The sequence below is a fragment of the Sturnira hondurensis genome, unplaced genomic scaffold, assembly GCF_014824575.4.
Source record: "Sturnira hondurensis isolate 20B ecotype Veracruz unplaced genomic scaffold, ASM1482457v3 Scaffold0006413, whole genome shotgun sequence".
In the NCBI taxonomy this organism is placed as follows: Eukaryota; Metazoa; Chordata; class Mammalia; order Chiroptera; family Phyllostomidae; genus Sturnira; species Sturnira hondurensis.
The window spans coordinates 16,471,166-16,493,066 of record NW_028079044.1 but is presented as its reverse complement, the minus strand read 5'-3'; the positions used below and the strand labels follow the sequence as shown (position 1 = coordinate 16,493,066).

Sequence of the window (21,901 nt, the reverse complement as noted above, 5' to 3'; positions counted from 1 at the left end):
TCAGGTGACTCAAGGATCCAGGTGGCTCCGTCATTTCAACATATGGCTTCTTGGGTCACCACAGCAGGAAAAATAGAGCTTGGAAACTTCACATTTACTTCTCAATGCCTTGGTCCAGAAGTGACGTCCTGTCATTCACCATCCAGTGGCGAGAACTCCTTGCTTGGTTTTGTGCAACTGCGAGAGAACTGGAAAAGAAAATCAGAACATGCTCAACCACATAGTCTATACAGAATGAAGCCAATGATAGTGGAGGAGGAGGGTGGCAGGGAAGGAACATGATCATAGCTTCCCTTTGGAAGAATAATCTGGAAGTAGAGAGAGGCAAGGAGACCAGTTAGGAAGTTACTACACAAGGGTACTCAGGAGTCAATAAAGGACTGAACTGAGGTGGCAGTAAAGGAAATGGGAAGGAAATGAAAGATGCCTAGGAATTCAGTCCTGATTGGGTGTGAAGACAGAGAAGAGGCTGGAGTGAAAGGTGTTTCCATAGATGAGCTCAGGAAAGTGGGCAGGGAAGTCATAGAGGAGGAGTAAGTCATAGGAAAAGATGTGTAGTTCAGTTTCCGGGGTATATTGATTTTGAAGTGCTAGGTAGACATTCAAGCAGAAGCTTCTGATGGAGTTGGACATTGTGACTGAGAGACTTTAGATGTGGTCATTGATTCTGGAAGTGTAGATGGGATCACTAAGTGACAAAAATAAAGATATGGGGCAGCTGGGAGGGGAAGAGGGACAAGACAGCAGGGAAAGGAACTAACAGAACAGCAAGACTGGGTTGTTCTCCTTTCATAAAGTCAAGACAAGACATTTTTAAGAGAGAATGTGTTCAGTGCTGTCAGAACCTGCAGAAGGATGAAAAGGCCCATCGTGGCAAACACTGCGGATGCACTGCTACTTTCTCGTGCAGGTCCTTTAGTGTTTCTGGGCATCCTGTGCCCAGCTTCAATGTGCTTTGGCTCTCACTGCCTACACCTGCGACTCTTCTTAAGAATGCCTTCAGGCTACAGAGCAACTTTGCTGGAATGCTCGGAGAGGAGGAAGTGCCTGGAATTTACCTTCCCCTACCTCCCATCCCAGCCCTTAGCCCATACTTGCTAGTTGAGGCGCGTGAAAGCCCCAGTCCCTTTCCCTTAGGTTGGGACAACTCCACGGTATAATTCACACTCTGGAGCTCCCTTGTGGGACTTTGCTTGGCTTCTCCCCCTACACAGCTCTGCTTCCCCACTCCCTCTCCTGTTTCCCCCAGGATCACTTGCTCATGAATCCTCATTGCAGGGTCTTCTCTAGGGAAGAGTATCTATGATAGTGCGGTCTTGGGAGAACAGTCTTGCTGATGAAGCAGCCACTAGTAAACCTTGAGAGTGCTGAGAAATAGATGCCACGTTGCAAAGGGTTGAGGAGCGACTGGATAGGAGCTTGCTGGAGACTCAGTAGAAAATATTCAATGGATAAGTCTGATGGTGAAAAGTTGGAGAGAATGACAGGGTAATAGGTTAAATAAGGTTGCTGTGTTTGGTGTTTAGAAGAAGTCTGAGCAGATAGGCGGTCAGAGGAGGTAGAATTATAATGAAAGGACGAGATTAAAAATACTAGAGTGAATGAGATAGGAGGTCGAAGAAATAGAGAAAGTCTCCAGACGTGGTTGGGCAGTGGGCATCACAAAGGAGGCAGCGCAGTGTGTCCTTTGGTATGGATATGGGAGCAGAAGCAAGAAAACTTGAGTGGAGAGTAACAAAATGAGTGGTGCAGATGGAGGAAGCCAGGCTGGGGAGGACTTGGAAGTGATGTAATATAACTCCTTTGCTTTGGAGATTATAAAAGAGTCAAAGAGTGAAATCACTCAGTTAGCAAGAAGCAGACCTGAGACTAGGAGCAGGTCTTCCCATGACTCCTGTACTTTCATCGCTGTCCTAACCAGCCAGGTCACTTGCAGAGAGAAAGCCATGTGAGAGTAAGGACTCTGGACAGTGGAAGGGATGCTGATAGACACCCTTCTTGCTAGTGACCCTGTGCCAGAGACAGAATGGGAACCAAGTACTATCTCAGTCTCTCTCAGAACAGGTCCTCCCAAGTGCCACAGGACACACTGAATGTGACAGCCTCAACAAAGTGAGTTGTGGCGTGGAAAAGCACCTTTTCCAGACAAACTGTGGGTTTGGGAGAAAATATTCTGGGGAGGACACATGGGATCCTGGTTCCTGGGGCAGTTTTCAAGTTGACTTGAAATTGTGTGATAGTTTCAATGCTCTTCTTTAAGTGGAGCATAAGCACCGCTTACAGAGGTTCATCAACAAAGGGAAGCCTAGCAAGTTTTTTGATTTTGGAAAAGCTGGAGGTCAAGGCAGCCAAGTGGTGGGAGGGGCCTTATAGTGTTTTTTTTGTGGGTGAGGGTCTGGAATTTAACTTAAGTCATTAGCTATTGGACATTAAAAAGGGGCCTTTATTTTTCCAAGAGGATTTATGGCCTTTCATATGTTTATTTTACCTTCACTGTTAGGCATCTAAGGAAGAACAGAAGGGTCAGAGACGCCCTCTGTCCAGCAGTAGGTCACATCTCTGCAGCTCTGCAAGCTGAAGGGCTCTCCTGAAACAGTGATGGGAGAGGGGCATGCCTTCGTTGAGCTGGGCCAAGTGTTTGCTTGACTTCTCACCTAAGAGTCAATCCTCTTACTTGCTTCCTCACCCTCCTCACCTTGACCCCACCCTGTCCACTCCTGTTCACTGTCATTCACTGCCTCTCTTGCTCACATTTTCATGCCATTTGCTGGGCTTCAGACCCTCTGTTAGGTTTATGAGAAATACAAAGTAGGATAAACTATAGTAGTTGCTCTCAGAGAATTTGTCAGGTAGATGAAGAGCCTTTTATATACCCACGAAATTAAATAATTGCTCTAACTAAGTCAGGTGATGGTAGTTTTTAAAGGTATCAGTGGACTGTTATTTCCTTAAAGTTCAAGGCTTCTCTTGTTCCATGACTGGGTGTTCTGTGAAGGTTTTTTAGTGGGAGAATAGCCAGGCCTTGAAGTTGGGTAAAAATTGGCTGTAGAAGGTAAGCAGAGACTAGGGGACATTTATCTTCATATACATAGTATGTGTATACGATCTCAGATGTGGGTTTAAGCACATGCAGTGCATAAAGGGGGCATTGATCTGTTTTTATTCCCAAGGCAAATGAACTTGTGTGGACAGTGCAGGGGCTCATTAAGTGCCTGGTGTATTGGGAAGCAGTTTCTGAGAGATTGGGATGCTGAGCTTGGCGACCTTGAAAGGTCACTCCATCAATATTTAGTGAGGGACTCTGAGTTGCATGGATTCTACTAAGATGATGCAAAAGGAGATTTAGGGTGAAAGAAGATGTCCCTGGCCTTGAGAACCACTCAGTCAATGATAGGAGATGGGCACAGAAATTTGCCAGTACAATAAATGGTACACCAACATTGCTAGAGGAATTCAGAAAAGATGGTGGTGAGGGCTGTATTCTGAGAGTGACTTTTTAAAAAATCAAACTCTTGGCTTTGGGGGGAATTTTTTTAAGGCAGTGATAAAGATACTTGAAAGAAACATGATTGCTCTTAGGAGATTTTACACCGAATCTGAACATCTTTGTTCTTTCCTTTTATATCAACAATCTACTTTCATCCGGGGTCACGATGGAGTAAATAAACATGGAGAAGCAACTCCTTTAATTACCTCCTAAACCTTTTTTGAACCATTAATTTTCTGTCCTTTCTCATTATTCTTCTATCAGAGGACCAGAACGGCTAATGTGTCCCCATAAACCACTGTCTGGAGCTTTACCTCTTCCTCCGCGGATGGTCACTCACCCACGGAGGCGCTAACGAGCAACCGGATGGCCAGGGGTGGGGAAAAGGAGAAGGGAGGTGGAGGTGTGGCGGTGACTTTGGAGAACTGAACCTGCATTTCTGTAGTTAAAAGTATCCACCCCTGGTCAAGAAGACGTTTCATTTTGATGGACATTTGATCTATCATTTTAGGGATTGTCCCTTCCTGGCCTCAGACATAGCTGGTCCTTGACCAAAATCTGTGTGTGGATAAAAGTCCTATGGTTGGAAAGAGAAATTTCACAGATAACCCTGAAGTAATCCAGCCGGAAAGCAAAGAGTTGACTGTGCCATACCTAATTGGTAGTGGAGGGGTAACCTCAGGTTACGTGCCTCTTGACTGAAGTTCCATATTAGCTGTTTGCTTGGAAGGAGCAGATGTTTTGGCTCTGGTGGTCACTGCTCACCTCTGTCTGGGAGGTGCATCAATCACTTTAATTATAATGGAACGTGGGGCCGGGAACTGAAGGAGAAAAATCAACCCAATCCCAAGAACAATCTTTCTTGATGAATTCTCCCCTAAATCGAAACAATTCACTGGATATCCCAGCTGGGGTTCATATGCTTTTGATTACTGTGGGCTATTTAGCTCTACAAAATGACAGGCTGCTTAATGGACTTTTAATGGTTATAGGTTTCTCTCTCTTTTTTTAATGAGCTTCACCAGTTTGTTACTAATGCCCTGTAGAAATTTGGCAAGGGGCCAGACTCGATGTTACGCATTTCTGGTTTCCAGGAGGCATACATGCAACTATCATAGCCAGTGGGGAAGTATGTTGCCAGTCGTAGGGTAACGCCATCAGGGCAGGGAAAGCAGAAAAGCTAATTGAGTGCCCTGGAGTCCTAATCGTTATGTCATCTTGGAGAAGGTGGTTGCACTTTGTGGCTGAAGTTAACCCCGGAGGCTTCAAAAGCCTTGGGATCCAGGTGGCAGGAGAGCTTTCGATGTTCGAAATGGCTTTGCCTTTCTCTGATTTCCGCGTTGTTGGTAGAAGGCACCCCGCGTAGACTCAGTGGGATCCTGTCCACCAGCAATCCTGAATAAATCAAGGTTGGGCCAGGTTTTATGGTCCTGTTCGCATCCACATTGCCTGATGCCCATTTGGGCCCACAGTGGGTACTCAGTTCATATCTGTTGAACAAGCAGAGGCCACGAGCAATTAGAAAGGGAGGGAGAAGAGATTTTACTGAAGGGGCTCCCTCTTCAGGGAGAAAAGCATGGCAAAAGGCATGAGATCTTGGGGCAGAGAAGAGTGAGAAATGAGGACAAGAGAGAGGGCATGCTGAGTCACCAAAACAGCAGTTCCCATTTGTTGTCATACACCAAACGTTGTGGTAAGCATTTAGTCCTTCCAGTGACGCTCAGTGGTAGGCAGTGGTGTGTTGAGTGTTTAGCAACCAGCTTTGGCGGTGGGTGGGGGAAGACACCTAGATTTGTGGCACTTGCTGATTTCTGTGGTACATGCTCCCACCATGACCTGTTTCAAACTATTTCAATGTGATGTTAGCTGGGTGGTAAAATTCCACAAAATGTAACAATTGGCTTTTGAGAACTGCATGAGTATACCAAAAGAGGTAGGTATCGCTATCCCATTTTACAGATACAGAGGATGGGGCTAAAGGAGTAAATAACAGGCCAAGGTGATGGGGTAGTACAGGACAGAATCCAGGTGCAGAGTGACACCCAGTACTGTGTTCTTAACCACTGCACTGCTTTGCTGAGCTTGTGGCCCGCCCTAGTGGAATAGCCACTCGGAAGCAGGCAGCGTGGCCTGCGAGTATCCAAGGCTCACTCTGGTTTCCTGGGGCTGCTCCAGTAGATCGGGAAGGGTCTCTGCTGTAGAGCTTCTTTGCAGATTTCTGGTTCCCGGGCCACTCTCCTTACTTGCCTCACTCACTCTATGAAGGTTTTGCTTCTTAACTTGCAGTAATACAGGCTCCAGTTCTATTGTGAGGTATTTGTGGTAGTGTCACCTGTTCCCTTTATGGAGGAGCAAATCGGGGGAGGGAGCGGTTAAATGATTTATTGAAATGCATAGAGCCCATTGGTGACTGGAAATAAATTGAAATCTCCCCAATCTAAGGCTCTTCCCTTGAAATGACAATGCCTTCTACCTCTTAAGAGTAATAAATGGTATTTGGAGCTTCAAAAACAAAGTGAATGGGGTGAATTTTCCTGCCCCATTGCTGATGTTCTTACTCACTGCCTGCTCCCATTTTGAAAGATTCAACTTGACTTCCCTTGATTCGTGGGCAATGAGCCGAGAATTCAAGGACGGGCACCAGGAGCGTGTTGAGAAGTGAATGCAGCAAACACGAAAGACATTCTTTGGGAGCTTTAGTGGATGAGGAGGAGGGGGAGATAGGAAAGGTGGGGGCTCCTTGCTGCAATACCCTCGTGTTTCACAGTCCCGAGATACTCCTAAATCACACCCAGGTCATACGGTGCCGATACTTGTCTCTTGGCCCAGGGTGAAAACAGTTCATGTTGTAAAATTAACTTTCCACGTTTGGCTGGCCCAGGCAGGCCAGCTTTCTTTCAAAGTGAGTTTGCGAGTGAATGAATGAATGTGTTGACTGGGTTACTGTTCTTGGGGGAGCCCTCTTCACATAGGACTTGGAGAAGGATTAAAGCTGGTTTTGAGCCGTGCTGGTGCTCTCCCAAACACAGCTTGCTGTAGAGTCCTGGTCGCACTCTCATTTGCTGTGGAACAAAATGCTCTAGTTTCATGGAAGAAATAGCCCAGCAGATGGTGTTTGGTGGATGGCATGAATGTAGCCTTGTAAATAAGCATTCAAAATAGACCAGCTTCCCCCCAAATTTACCATCTGCCCCTTACCCCATGAGGTCCACAGGTGGGAAAGGAAAGGAAATTGATGCTTTTAGGTCTCATTGTTACTATTTTAGTATCCCCAAATTATGGAAACTTTCTCAAATTACTGCATTCTTCAATTTGGTTATAAAAATTCATAGAGCAATGCCTCCAGTTTAATAGGTTTTCCATGGTTTAATCTGGTTTAAGAAAAATTGTTTAAATAGCATTGTCCTGTTTATCTTTGTTTTGGTGGGGGTGGTGCGGGCAGCTTCTGACGTGGCCTCTTTCTGCCCCTTTCATGGCTGAGGCTCTTCTTTGACACCCCCCTGGATCTGAACAAGGCTCTCAGATTCGTGGTGGTCTAACGTGCACAGGATCTGGAACCATACATTTCTGGGTTTGAAACTCAGGTTTTTGGAGCAATGGATAGGTTAGTTAACCTCTCTGGATCTCAATGTCCTCATCTGTAAAATGAGCAAATTAGTGGGGTTAGTAAGATTCCTAGAGAAGGTTGTTTGGATTAAATGGGAAAAGGGGTCTCGAGCTCTCAGGACCATGTAGGCTGTGTTCCAGAAGTGTAGTTAGCACTCAAATCACCATCGCTGTCATTGAGGTCATAGTTAGCTCTGTCATCTGCAACCACGACACACAGCTATCTAAACGGGAGGGTAGAAGGGAATTTTGGATATTGGTGACTTATTTCAGGGGTCGTATAAAGGATTGTGAAAAACACCAGGCTGACTGCTCCTCCTTTTTTTCCTCCCCAAAGGAGATTTTCATAGGCTGGCAGCCAGAACATGACTTGGAAGATGGAACGCTTTGCGAGGCTTTTGGTGTGTTGGGTTGATTATCGAGGCAGGAAAGATTTAAGTCCAGATTTTCTCACATTGTTAATGGTGGATGATTCAATGGGACGGGCCGAGGGTTGGGATGAGGAATCTGAGGTCAGAATCTTTTAAAGACGTGCTTCTATTTTTAACACTGGGGCCATGGGAAGTCATCAGTTTTGATTCTCCCCCATTTGTGGAGAAATAGAAAGGTTGGCTTTAACCTATAGAATTAGTTGGCTCAGATCCGGGGTAAGGATTTATAGGAGGCTGGATGTAGAAGACCCTAACTTTTTTTATTGCAGTTTCAGTGATCATGGAAATTTAGGACCGAAGGCTTTAGGTGGAAGTAGGGGCCTGGGAAGGAAACCTCTGGAGCCTGACTGTGCAGAGCTTTCTGCTGGGGTGTAGTCATCTCTGTTTTTGGCAATTGTGTGTACATTGGGAGAATGAATATTTGCTGGGATGCCCCTGAATGACAGGAGGAGGAGTAGCTGTTTGAGATGAGACTCTTCGCTCTTCAAAAGGACCAAATGGGATTTGACCTGTAACGCACATTACCTCTCTAGCATTTACCTGGTTACAATCATGATGTTGTAGTAATAAAAGTGTCACAGAGGTTTTCTAGTTCTCATCTCCTTGTTAACATAAGCAACTCAAACCCAATGAGGTCAAATTTTTGTCACCCCTCCCCCAAGATCTAGAAACTAAATATAGAGTCCTTGTATTCTTGGTAGAAAAGATCAGGATCCCTCCAGTTTTTTCAGGCTCTTCTTATGCTAACAGTAGAGGTTGCCGAACTCATCAGATGCTGTTTAATACACCATTATCTTTAACAAACATTAATTGAGTGTGCAGCCTAGTATGTACAAAGTTCACAATGAATAGACATGACTCTCGCCTTTGAAAACCTTAAAATGTTCAAGAAATAACTTTAGGGTTCAATGAAGTAGAGAAACCTAAAGCTCATAAACGTTCTCCCGGGGAAGTACAATACAGAGTCCCAGGACCAGGCCATGGTGGGACTGTAGCACTGGCTTTCTTCCCCCTAACTGTGACAACTTGCGCAAGTCACCTGGTATTTTTGAGCTTGTGCCCACAAATTTTAAAACACTGATAATAATACCTACCCCTCCTACTACTGAATTCAGAGGCACAAATGAGATCATAGATTTGCCTACAGACTGTGAAATGTAGTGGAAATTGAAGGAATGGATAGAAATTGAAGGGATCTCACCTGGGGGGACTATGGCCACAGCGGGGGAGAGTTCATTCATCCTTTTATGTGTTGTCATCTTCACAATCATTCTCTTCATTGTTATCATCCAGGAGTTTTCACTGATACCTGTTTGGTATTTGTACTTCCCTACTCTCCAGCACCGTATGAACCAAATAACACCCTTCACTCAACATGTCCAGGTAGTTGCGACAGGTCAGGGTTCACCGTCGCAACTGGTTGCGAAGCTACCGTTGTCCACGTCACTATTGCGTTGTAGTTTGTTTTTGCTCCTTAGCCACAGTGTGTTCAATGGAGTGGGACAGTGTGGTCTTAAGCCCATAATGGGGCTTCGTTCTTTTCACTCTCAAAGTGCGCAGAGGTGATCTTGACTGTTTCAGAGACCGACAGTGTCGTAGCTCAGGAATGGTGGCCTTCACATCAAGATATGTTATGGGGAGCTGGCGCAAGTTGCAAATAACTTTAAGAAGTAATTAATTTCTGGATCCCACAGACGACAGAAGTCTTGACAGGATACCTGACCCAATGGTCATAATGCTCATTGTTAATCTGGTCATCAAGGCTGAAGTAAACATTCCAAACTGGACACGCTCTCCCTTAGAGAGGTCTTTGCTCACTTCTGAAGCAATCAGAGTGTAAGGTAGTTACCTACCTGATACTCACTTTTGTGTCCTTTACTTTGCAATAGACATTGAATTTTATTTAACGAGAATGTGCTCAGACTCCCTGGGAGCTAGAAGTTAGCAATTAGGTTAAGAAGTAGTTGTTGGGTAGGACTTTCAGGAAAGCTCCATGAGAAGGGGAAAATAGCTGACTTGTACCCCGTTCAGTTCTTCCCATTTTGTTGCTCCAGACCCGGATGTGGATGTGACACCAGAGCCTCTCCGACAGCCACTGTAGACCATGCGGCAAACATAAGCCGCATGCTAAAGGCGATGGAACATACGGAAAGAAACAGCCTGACACCTTGATCCTGCCATTCAATCCCGGACTGCCTCACTCTGGACACCTTTCACATGAGAAGGAAACAAATGTATTCAATCACTGTTCTATCCAGACTATGTTGCTAGCAATGCAATCTAATTCTCAGCTGATACAGATGCCTTCCCCTCAGTGAGTAGTGCCCTTGTTTCTTTGCAGCTAGCTCCTGGAAACACTGCCTGTTGGTCCATGCTGACTCACAAGCCCCTACAAGAGCAAAGTTGGATGCAGCTTCTGCTAATGAGCACAGGAATTGCTTGTGAATACAATGCTGGGATTATAAGGTGCTGGCAACCATGCCAGCATAAAAAGATCTGATTGAAAATCGTACCAGTAAATATCTTCAGCGAGTCTCCTGCCCACTCCAGTGCCCTCCGAATGCTGTAGCCCAGACCCACGGTGCGTGTGGTGGGACTGTAGCCTCTTCCCCAGAGCCATCAGTTCTGTCTGTGGGGAGAGCGATGAGGGTTGTGGGTACCACTCCAAATTTTTCTCTGTGTAAGCTATTCAGCAGGAGCCCATATTTGTTCTGACTTGTAACCGAAATCGTTGTTTGTTTGAGTTTCTTTTCCCTGGCAATTTCATCGGTCACCTCAAAGATGGCGGCTGTGATTTGCTTTGCTAATCTCATCCCTCTTTGGCTGAGTGATGCGCTGCACAGGAAGAGGCTCAGAGGGTCTGTGGGCACTTCCTCAGTCACTGTGTCTCTGGATTGCAAGTGTCCTCTTGTCCAGGCCATTTGCCGTGGGCCCTGGAGTGCTGCGCTCACCTTTGACATAGGCTTTTCTTTTTTAATCCTCACCCAAGGCTATGTTCATTGATTTTAGAGAGAGGAAGGTGGAGAGGGGAGAGAGAATGAGGAAAAAAGAGACAGAGAAACATCAATGTGAGAGAAAGATATTGATCGGTTGCCTCTGTACATGCCCCAACTGGGGATCGAACCCACGGTTATGGTGTATGGGATGACACTCCAACCAACTGAGCCACATGGCCAGGGCAACCTTTGACATAATTTTAAGGCTAAATTTCAGGGAAGATTTCAGAAAGATCCCATAATCCCTAAATTACTGCTTCATCACAGAGATAGTTAATCTTTTAGTGGTATCTTGGCACATTCCCAGGACCCCCAAAAAGGTCCATTCCAAGGCAGCAGACCTGGGAAGGCTGGCCTTCCAGATTGGCCATCTTCAGTGGGTGGGCTTGGTGATTATGGGCCAGGCTGAGGGCGTTTATCATAGGCAGCGTTGGTACCACTCAAATCTCACTCAGAAATCAGGATGACGGTGCTGCCTGCTTTAAGTGACTTTGAGTCATTCATGCAAACGTTATTGTGAGTTTTCTGGTTGGTGTGACCATTTTAGGGTTACATATCTGTCACATAATCCCATACACCTCCCGTATCCCAAATATTGCTTACGGGAGGGTTGATTAGGTGGCCGAGGTTGTCAGGAATGGAAGGAGTTAAGCAAACACCTGCTGTCCAGTGACTTGACAACAATTCTGTAAGGCTGTCATAACGACAGACATTTTTTGGTCTCTCACAATGACTTCTTGTTAAAAATGTACCAGGTATGGCCAGGAGAAGGGTTTGTGGAGGAAAAACACATTACCTTTGACACCTTTTTTTCAACATATATGAACTTAATTTAAATAGAAGACTTTACTTCCATTTTGCTGAGACTTCAAACAAACTGAAAATTGCAGGGCAGGTTTTAACAGTGTTTTTCTAACTTTCTCTTTCTTTTCAGGAGATTCGGGTCTATGAATTGAATAAATATACTCAAGAAAAAAGTCAACTCACCTGGCACAAATCACGAATGTTGTAGGATCGAAAACTTATTATTTTTGTAAGTCCTTTAGTTATTCTATAATATACAGTTGTCCAAAAGAAATATAATGTAATGTGCATGTAGTTTAAAATTTTCTAATAGCCACATTAAAACTCATTAAAAAATAGGTGATGTAGCTGAAATTAACTTTAATGCATCTTATTTAACCCATTATATCTTAAGAATGACCATTTCAGCATGTGGTCAATGTGAAAAATTAGCAAGATATATCACATTGTTTTACAGCGTATCTCAGCTGGGCTAGCCACACTGAAGCAGCCGGTAGCCACAGGCGGCTGATGGCCACTGTATTGGACCAAAGCACTTGGAAAACAGAGGTTTCTGGTTTACGCAGTTGCCTTCCCAGCTGAACAGAACAGTGCCTCATGATCAGATTTTTTATTATGACCTTTCATCCTCACACATTCATATTTCTGCTCAAAGTGCTAGTGTCTCGGAAGAACTCCGAAAGCATGTAGAGCTGGTCATCTCAAAAAGGAAGTACCCCAGAGCGGCTGGAGACCCAGGCTTTTCAAGCAGGAGCGGCAACGTCTCTAGATTAGGCAGGGCATAGGTTCCGTGTGTGCTGGAAGTTACCCCCTTGCAAACGGGAAGGATCAAGGCATCCTTTTTTTTTTTTACCTGCAGGGGGAGCTCTTGTCCCTTCACTCTTTATAAATTCCAAGTCTGGTTCTCAGAGGCCAGCGGCGCTGAGTTCTTTCACCTGGGTCTGTGGAGAGTTTGTTTTTGGCTCCAAACCAGCAGTGCTTTCGCAATCTCCACACGTTACGGCTGCTGAGATGCAAGGACACCAGCCGGGTGGCGGCTTGAGTCTTGTGATTCCCAGGCAGTCCAGCGAAATGATAAACAAAAGTCTTTTGTGCAATATTAATAAGCTTCAAGCACTCCCCAGCCGAGCCCCTTGTCATCCAAGTAAGTCATGTGCATCAAAAGCCCTTATATGTGAAAGTTTGTTTTCATATCTGGCCAGCGTTGAATGGGAGCCCCCTTTGCCATGTTGTAAAACAAACATTTGTTTGTTTTGTGAACAGTGCTGGCATATGATACAGGAACCAGGGGCTGAATGGAGGGACCCCTTTCCAAGGAGCTCCTTTGAAAACCTTTCTGCCGGACCATTCCAACTGTCAACTGATCTTGAGTTCTGTTTACATTAAGACAATAACAGTGTTTCCTAAATAAATAAGTCAGAGGCACCCGTGGGCCTTAATGAAACCCCATAAATGGGCTGGGGTGGCGTGGAGGAGGGGGGAAGGAGTTTTTGTGCCTTGTAGAAACAATGGCTAGTTCATCTTACTATGTATCCCAGGCCTGTGTTTTTAAGACAGAAGGAAGCCTTTGTGTTAATTGCACTGATAAAACTCTCCCGATAGAGCTTCCCCTGGAATGCTGGGACAAAAGATGAGACATTTTGCCCCGTGTGAATGCCACACTGCCGAACAAACATTTTCTAAAGCGGAGAAGTATTATCGGTCACCCTCCTGGTAGATCAGCTAGCTAACCTCTCCTGGTGTGCAGAGAAAAAATAAATAAAAACTGTAAGACTAAACCATCTGCCACTGGGGGTGTCTGGCTTTTTTCTTGGTTGGTTGTGAGCATCCAGGAATCCATTTCTGCTGCCGCCCGTCCCAGCCGTCTTCAGGCACAGAGGATGTGCAGGCAGGCGGTTGCCGGAGAGGAGGACGTGCTGACGGCATGTTTGGGTGTCAGTGGCTTTTCCTGGGGAGCAGGGCTGCAGCCTGTTACTGGAAGTTACTTTCCTGAGCAAAGGAAATGTTCTAGGTGAGGTAAGAAGGCTGAAAACAAGGCACCCACAGGGCTCCCCGTGCGCAAATTTACAAAATATTTTATAATCATTGCAATAGCATCATTCAAACTCTCTAAAATAGAGACTTCCCTGCACAATTATTTTCACTTATGAGGATTCCTTATTTTTTTTTGTTCCCCTAGAACCGTATTTTTAATATGGGTTTAATCATAGCCTCCAGTTAATTTGTAACTTGCTTTTTTCTGGGATAGCGTTATTTCAAGTGCATTTTCTTCAAGTCACCACCTAATCTTTATAATCACCATTTTGGTGGGTGTACAACTTCCAAGTAGATATAACTTAGTTTACGTATCTGTTTCCTTATCTTCACCTACTTAGAATGTTCATGATTTTTTTGCTATTATATATAATATTACAAGAAATATCTTCATACCATAAACTCTTTCTTTTTGGGGAAATATTAATTGGGATGAATCTCAAGGCTATAAATACTTAAGGCTTTTTAACATCTGGCATCATACTGTTTCCCAGAAGGATTTTCAAAGAAAGCAGTTTATTTTCCGGCTGCAACTGCTGCCTCCTTCCTGGAGTGCTCCCTCCTTTCTTTCACACACTCCTTTGCCCCTTTCATTTGCCCATGGACTTCACCGCCATGGACTCCCTCAACTCCCCTACATCAATATTAACCATTTCACCTTCTCATGAAGCTGATTCTGGTGTGGTGCCCCTTAGGGACCCTTGAATGAATACATTAAATGCAACTTATTTTCATTATTGTAGAGTAAAATGTTTCAGTCTGTAATACATAAATTCCTAATTGTTATGGTCTAATTGTGTGTAAAATATACTTAGTTTTAGATTAATTTGTAATTTATATACATTTCCACACCCTTTAATAGCCTGGAGGTGTTGATGGGATATATATCTTTTGAGAAGTCTGCCAAATCCAATAGCTAGATTTCAATCTATGAGTATCACCATGCTGGACCAGGTGACCCCCTCCCAACCCCATGTCTGATGGGACTAAGTGTGGACACTTGAAACAGACTGAGCCATGTGCTACCATGCGGACAGAGAAGCAAATGGGGTAGGGGTGGGGTATGGGGTGGGGAGGGAGAGAGAGAGAGAGAGAGAGACAGACAGACAGACAGACAGACAGGGGTGGGGGGAGAGAGGAGGTAAGGAGAGAGAGAATGCAGAATGCAGCACACTTATAAAGAAAACAGAGTTGGTGGGTATATAAAAATTGTTTCCTGAGTTCCTAATAATTTTATAGTTCTTAGTTCTAGTCATAGCTTAGGCCTGGCTATATATTCTTGGCTTTGTATTTGGAGATCACCCCAAATAAGAATTCTTATGGTAAGTCTCTCTCTTCTCTTTCTTCTTCTCCTTCCTCCTCACCCTCCTTCTTATTTATTTATATTTTTTGTATATGCTAACTCAGTTGCTGGTATACTCTATGGCAAATAGAACTGGAAATAGGAATTGCTTGGTCATGTGCAAATCTCTATAGCCTGATAATAGGATAATGAATTTGGACATTGACTAAAGTTTTAGCTGTTCTCCTGTGCCGACAGGTGGGGCTGTCAGGTTGAAACATGGCAAAATTCCATTTATGACTGAAGAAATGGAATCTTTGAGAAAAACATTCCCCCCCCTGTAAATGACGGACACTGTAAAAACTAGCTTATCCCAGCTGCTCAAAAATGCTAGAGAGTGTGGATGGCCTTGTACAATGGCTTTGACTCAGGCTCTGGCTGACCATGTACTCAGACCCATAGGACAGAGGGTCGTAACGAATGCTCTTGCAGCCCTGGCTGGATAAATGTGGTTCATGTTGGAGGAAGAGAGTAATATTTTCAGAGGGGGTGGGGGATGGTTAGTTGGTTTTCTTTGATATAATTAAAACAAAATCCTAAGAAAACCTTAGTGGCCTCATACCTTCTCATCTGTGTTTTACGATCTTTCCCTCCAAAGATGGGAGGTGAAAGCTGGAGAGGTAACACAGGTTACGATCTTATGCCTAAAGCCGATGCTCTCCAAAGGCTCTTTGGAAAAACCTGGCCGGACACCTTGGCCTATTGCTCATTGTATGTTTTTCCTTTTTTTTTCTTTCTTGCTTCTATTTAGATGTTTATTCTTAAATCATGGAGGGTCTGAGTGAGATATCTTCCTACAATCAGAGGAAGCTTCCATAGTGAGACACAAAGGGCAGAAGCCTCGCTAACGGGGACAAACTGCAAGGCCCCTCTGGCAAACCACTGGCTGGTGCTCTCCCACTGATGGATCCAGCCGACCCTGAACAACGTCCTTTCTCCTGGTCTGAACCGCCTCTCTCTTCAGAGCTTTGGAGCTTCCTGGGAAGCGCTGACATTTCAGAAACCCCAGACAGATCTGTCCCTGCCAATAATGCGTGTGTATGTGTGTGTGTGTGTGTGTGTGTGTGTTTAAATTACAAACAATTGACTAGCCTTTTATGACTGTGATTGTACAATAAGGAGCAATGGGCAAAGCCATCAAACCATCTCAAATTCACCCCTTGGTGTATTCCTGTTTGCTGACTGGATGGTGTCTATCAGTGGATTGACATATTTCCTAGCATATGTGACCTTGGGCAGTCACTCTCCATTTTTTTCCTGCCAGTGATTTGTTCATTCATTTAATTAAACTATGCCGAGTGCCCAGAAAATGCCTGGAACCGGGCTGGACACGATGATCGCTACTTAGAGCAGCCCCCGCTGCTGCTCCACGGACCCCCCGCTCTGACGTGGTCACGAGGCAGCTCGCCCGGGCAGTGTGAGCCAGAGGACCAGCTGGTCAGAAATGAAGCGCGCCGTGCCCAGCCTCAAGCAACATGCAATCTACTCGTAGAGATGAGGGAGGTGCCTATGAAAGGCTCCCTAAGCAGTCCGACCCCCCAGGAGTGGCAGAAGGTAAACAAGGACTGCCCACAGGCAGGGTGTGTCTGGCTGTGGTGGTGACCCAGGTTACCAGTAAAGGAGTTTGACTATATTTTGAAGGACAGCGAGGGTTGGAGGGATGAGCGAGTGGGTGCTTCAGTGAGAAGGGGGGTGGGCAGGAGCAGGGTAACTACAGGTGGGAGCCCCGGGTCTGGGTAGTGTGAGGTTGGAGGGGCAAAAGGTTGGCTTTGAACACAAGTTGAAGAGTCTTGAAACGCTGAGGAGACTGGATTTGATCCTAAAGGCAGCAGAATGATGGCTTCCGCATAGGTCAACAACCTCGACAGGCCCTTTTGGTTCCCAGCGGTGACCCTTGGGGGCTGGCTGGGGGAGCTGTGTGAAGACTGCAGTCTGCCTGCAGAGGGCAGTGTGAGACCACGGTGCTGGGAGCCACGTGGCCCAGCCAGCTCTGCTCCTAACACAGGCCGCCTGCGGTGTTTCAAGACAAATTATGTTAGATGGGGAAACTGGCCTATTGGATTTACAGTAAATGTGTGCTAGTTAGCTTCACCCCGAAGGAAGTCTTTCTAAGATTTTCCTCTCTTCCCCAATTTCAAGACATCAAGTACTGAGTGGCTGAACGACAAACCCGGTTTCTCTTCTCTTCAGGAGTGTGTGAACATTTCACGTAAACTCTTGTGATGACGATTGAGATGATATTTAGTGCCTTACAACACACTGAATTTAACTGCACTGGTGCCAGTGTAGCTCTGGGTGTGGAGAGATACTTGTTCAATAACGGCGATAACCCAGGCACCTTCCACTTTTTGTCTGGAGTGTTAGGACACATAGCCTTTGCCTAGGAGCCAGTCCTGGGTACTCGGGGTTTCCTGAGGGTCTGCAGCAGGGGAGGAGGTTGGTGAGTGTCAGAGAGCAGCTGGTCTGGCCTAGATATTCAGTATATGCTGCAGGGGTGTCCAACCTTTTGGCATCTCTGGACCACACTGAAAGAAGAGTTGTCCTGGGCCACACGTTAAATATATTATGACAAGTAACCCCCCCCCCCCCCCAAATATATCATAATGTTTTAGGTAAAGTTACGATTTTGTGCTGGGCTGCATGCACAGCCGTCCTGGACTGCCTGCGGCCCATGGGCTCCGTCCCTGCAGTTTAGAGTCAGAGAGACTTTGGTTCAAACCTGGCTAATTTACTAGCTACCACCTCAGTTTCCTCACCTGTTAAGTTGGGATTATCACCACAGGGATTTCTTGGGGCTGCTGCATTAAGTGAGATGGTCAGGCGTGGGAAAATTTAGCACAGTGGCCCTCAGTAGAGAGTACCCAGAACCTCATGTCTGTACTGGCGCTTACATCAACAATTGTTTATCAAGGTGATGTGACAGCGACCAATGTCAACATGGTCCTTACCCTGTGATCTAGTGAGAAAAGCAGACTTTGAACCCTTCTTCCATCAAGGCAGGACTGAGGGGGAATGATAGCAATGTGATGAAGAGCGTGGACTTTGGTGTCAGAGTGCCTGGGTTTGACTCCAGCGCTGTTATTTCTAGCCGAATGGTCCTTGGAAAGTCTCATTTCCTACTAGTATTTACCTCATAGGGCCTTGCAGGGGCTCAATGAGGTAGCACTTACAGAGTGTTAAAATGATGTCTGCCATGTAGTGTTACAATATACATGACTGCTGATTGTTAGTAACTATCGTGAGCTGTAGAAGGGAGAAGAGCAGGGTGCTGTAGGAGGGCATCATAGAAAGGAGTGAAGTTCCACAAAGGTGGAGAAAGAGTCACAAAATAAACTAGGGGAAAAAAGTATGACAGGTGGATTTATGTGTGTTCTTAGGGGGTAATCTCCAAAATACGTGATTAAAGGTGAATAGCACTGGGACAGAACAATATGCACAGCGTGACCCCATTTATGTAAAGAACTTAAATCTGTCTATCTTCTATCTATCTATCTATGTGTTCCCTCATAAACTAGTTTAAGAGGATGCACTGAGAGATTGTTGGTTAGTGTTGCCTTCGGGGATGATCTAAGAAATTGTAATGGCAAGAAGACTTTGTTTTGGACTGTTTGAAATTTGTGAGTATTTACTTCTTAAGTCAAAAAAAGAAATAAACTAGAAAAATGACCGAGTAAGAAGATACATGTCTTCATGATCTACCTTCAGGCTAGAAGACAAATAGTAAAACTAGGGCTAGTCTCAAGTTTCAGGCTGAGGAGCCATGCTCCCCGGTCTCTCTGGGAGTGGGGAGACAGCCTGCTTCCACATCGGAATCTCAGATACAACCGCCAGTCCATAGATTATTCCTAAGGCACAGCTTTCCCCTGATTCTCATAGGTTTCTCAGGCTACCTTCTGACCTCCCACATTCTTTTCTCTTGTCACACTATTCCACACCGCTTATTTGAACCTGATTGTACTGTCTCTGCTCCTGTCTAGTCGAAAACAGACAGAGACAGCGCAGTTTGACCCTCAGACTACTTTAGGCAGGAAGCAGGCTAAAGAGTATTTCTCAGGTGCAAACAATAAGCTATTTCTTATGGAAGAAAGACCCAGAAGGCAGAATCTGGAGCCCAAAGGTGGAGCCAGGAGCAGTCTTGGGTTCTAATTAAGAAGCTGAAGTTCCAGGCTGGATTTCAGAACTGCTGTGGGCCACTGATTGCTGTTTGCTTTGCTTTCCCTTGATTTGGGATAGGACTGTCTGCCTGGTGATTCTAGCGGCGTTTCACCGTGGCCTGTAAGGTGTAGTGTTTTGGGTATGTTGGAGGCAAGTCATTCATCATAATCTGTGATAGTTAGCTCATAGGTCTTTAAAGCAACAGGAATTAACCTGACAATGACACTCAAGGAGCTTCATCAATACCTGGGTGTGGATGTCTAGGTACTGGGTGGACCTTGAGCCTAAGTCTAATACCGTAATGGTATGAAATTGGCTCTTGTGAGTCACAGGAATATAAATAATATATGTCCAGACAGTAAAATGTGGAAACTAAAGCAAAACGACTGCAAATTCTTTGACCCTGCTCCCCTGGGAGGTGAGTCTGCGTCTCATTCTCAGTGGTGTGCTGGAGCTGGCTCACACCGGTCATCAGAACCAATTGCGCACATCTTGTCCCAGCGTCTTGTTCACTGACGTCCTGTTGGTGGCTTGACATCAGCTGGAGTGAAAGTTTTTACACCACGGGAACTGGCAAATGCTAAAACCCAGGACTTCCTTTCCTCCCCTCCGGGAGAGCTGGTTGTTAAACACTCACCAACACACTGTTGTTTCAATTGAAACATTTCCAAGGTGTCAGTAGGGGTAGGAATGAATCATTCACACAGTGTTTGCTTGGCTCCAGCCCACCCTCCTGATCCCATTCTCATTTTGAATGCTTTGGAAGGAGAAGCAGTGGGCAGGCATTACCTAAGTGGATTAAGTCATTCACCTGGGAGAGGAGACGATTCTTTCAGTCATACATTCACAGCTCTTACTTTCTGTGTGATAAGTTAACCCAGAAATTCTCCGAGTGTGGTCCAGGGTCCCCTTGTTGGTCCTCAAGGTTGAAACTTTCATAATAATAGTGTATCTCCACTTTTCACTCTTAATGCATAGTGTAGTTTTCCACTGTGCATTGGGAAGGTCTGCACAGCTCAATAAAGAAATGTTTTCCAAGTCACCAATATATGATGTTCTCAAATTATGTATCGGCAAGCATTCCGTTCAAAGTACAAGGTACATTAATGGATTTTAGTGTAACAGAATCAGAAAAGTTATAGATATGGTTTCAGATTTCTCAGTAGCCCTTGTTGAGTTTTAGTGTAATATTAAAACCAGTACTGGTTTTGCTGTAGTGTCGGAGAATATCTACAGTTATCTGAAAAAACGATTCAAGTACATACACTTTTCTCTCTCCTCACACACCTCTGTGTGAGGCAAGGCTTCCTTCATATATTTCACACAAAACAACAGATCTCAACAGACTGAATGCAGACTCAATGCTATTTATGCTTAAATGTAGTGGATTTATTGTTATTTTTAAGCAAGCTGATAAGCATTTAAAATATTTCTTAAATTTCTAGTGTGATAAAGTGATAGATACAACTCCTATAAATAAAAGTTACTGGAGGACATCAGCTAGTTTTAAAAGTGTAAAAGGATCCTGGGACTAAGGGCTAGGGAACCTGACTCACCCCGACGTTGCTGTCCCCACAGGCACCCTCAGGTGGTGGTGGGAGGAGGCGGGGGAAGGGCATCAGCGCCATCCCTGGATGTGCAGGAGGAGGGAAAGTGAGCAGCACCACAAAGAGGGTGACTGGGCTCCGGAGACAAATCTCAACTAAGTACTCAGGAGTAAGTATGGGGTTTTAGGGAAGCCAAAGGACTTTTACAGATGGCTGAGGCAGGGGGCACCTACGCGTTCCCACGTTCAGTGCTCATTTTGCTGAGTCTGTTCTCTCGGGATGTCTGTAGGGTGCCACCCACAGTTAGGTGGTTGGCAGGCGACTTTGATCGTGGTGCTGGCAGAGATTCTGAGCGTAATCCTGGGCATCCTGTCTTCAGTGGGGGAGCTCTGGTTCTCAGTTGGCTTCTCTTCAAACACAGGCCACTGCAGTCCTTACCAGCTGTGATGCTTTATAGATCCTCAAATGCCAAGTGTTGTAGTCGCAGATTTAGTAAATCCTCTGTTCTCAGGACTGTGTTTTGTGGGGATGTCAGCAGTTTCTACCCACGTGCTCATTGTTAATAGGGGCAGATTGGGAAGTTCAACAGTTCAATGGCTGTTTCACTACTATTTCTACTACTACTACTTAACATTATTTTTACTTTATTTTTTTTCAGCAGCCAAAATCTTTTCAATAACAAGGTAAGACCTGGGGTTGGTTCTCGTAGCTGTGGCTCTTGGCATTACATAGGGCTCTATGTGGCTGCGAGGGCTTCCTGGGGCCTGTACACCTCTGGCGCTTGTGAGGACCATGGTCCATGGCGGAGTCCATGGCGGAGTCCAGGGCCGGATGGTCAAAACTGAGGATCTTGCCCCCAGCGTTGAGGATGGGGATCCAGGTGTGGCTGCTCACAGGAAGTGCAGACACCTTCAGTTTGGGCATCTGCTGGACACACACATTCTTGGTTATACTCCTTATAACCACAGAGGTTTGCCATACTAGTCAGGAAGTGTCATCTTCTGATCGATCACCCAGGAGAGGGACAAAGGAGACTGGTTGGTGGGACTTGTGAACAATCTCTTCAGCACCACTTGGCTGAAGGTGAAATTGGTTTGTCTGGACAGAAACCTGCAGAACTTGACCAATGGCCTTAGGTAGATGTCCTGCCTCTGGGGCTCCTGGTGTCGAGCCTTCAGGCTTTGTTGTGGCGGATGTGGACTCCCATGGTGGTGCCTCCTATTCCATCAAGTCCAGAAGGAGTAGTTAACATTTACTGAGCACATAGTGTTTCCAAATGCTGAATGTGAGTCTCCCCTGCACGGGACACCAGAAATCACTTAGTGGGGTGAGGAAGAGACCCTGCCATCACAGTGAGTGAGCTGAGGGCTGCCTGGGAGGGGTGGAGGAGAGATAAAGTGGGAAAGTGCTTGGCAGTGACCCCAGAGCTGGGGAGAGTGCTCATGTTTTTCTGTTTGGTCTTATTCGATTAAAAAAATAAAGCGAAACTGAGCCTAGCC

General features: G+C 45.4%; 1 pseudogene; it reads right to left on the bottom strand.

Annotated features, from left to right (window-relative positions):
* Positions 1-21,074: 21,074 nt before the first annotated feature.
* On the bottom strand, positions 21,075-21,609 carry LOC118988343 (60S ribosomal protein L18-like; annotated as a pseudogene).
* Between the last annotated feature and the right edge of the window lie 292 nt (positions 21,610-21,901).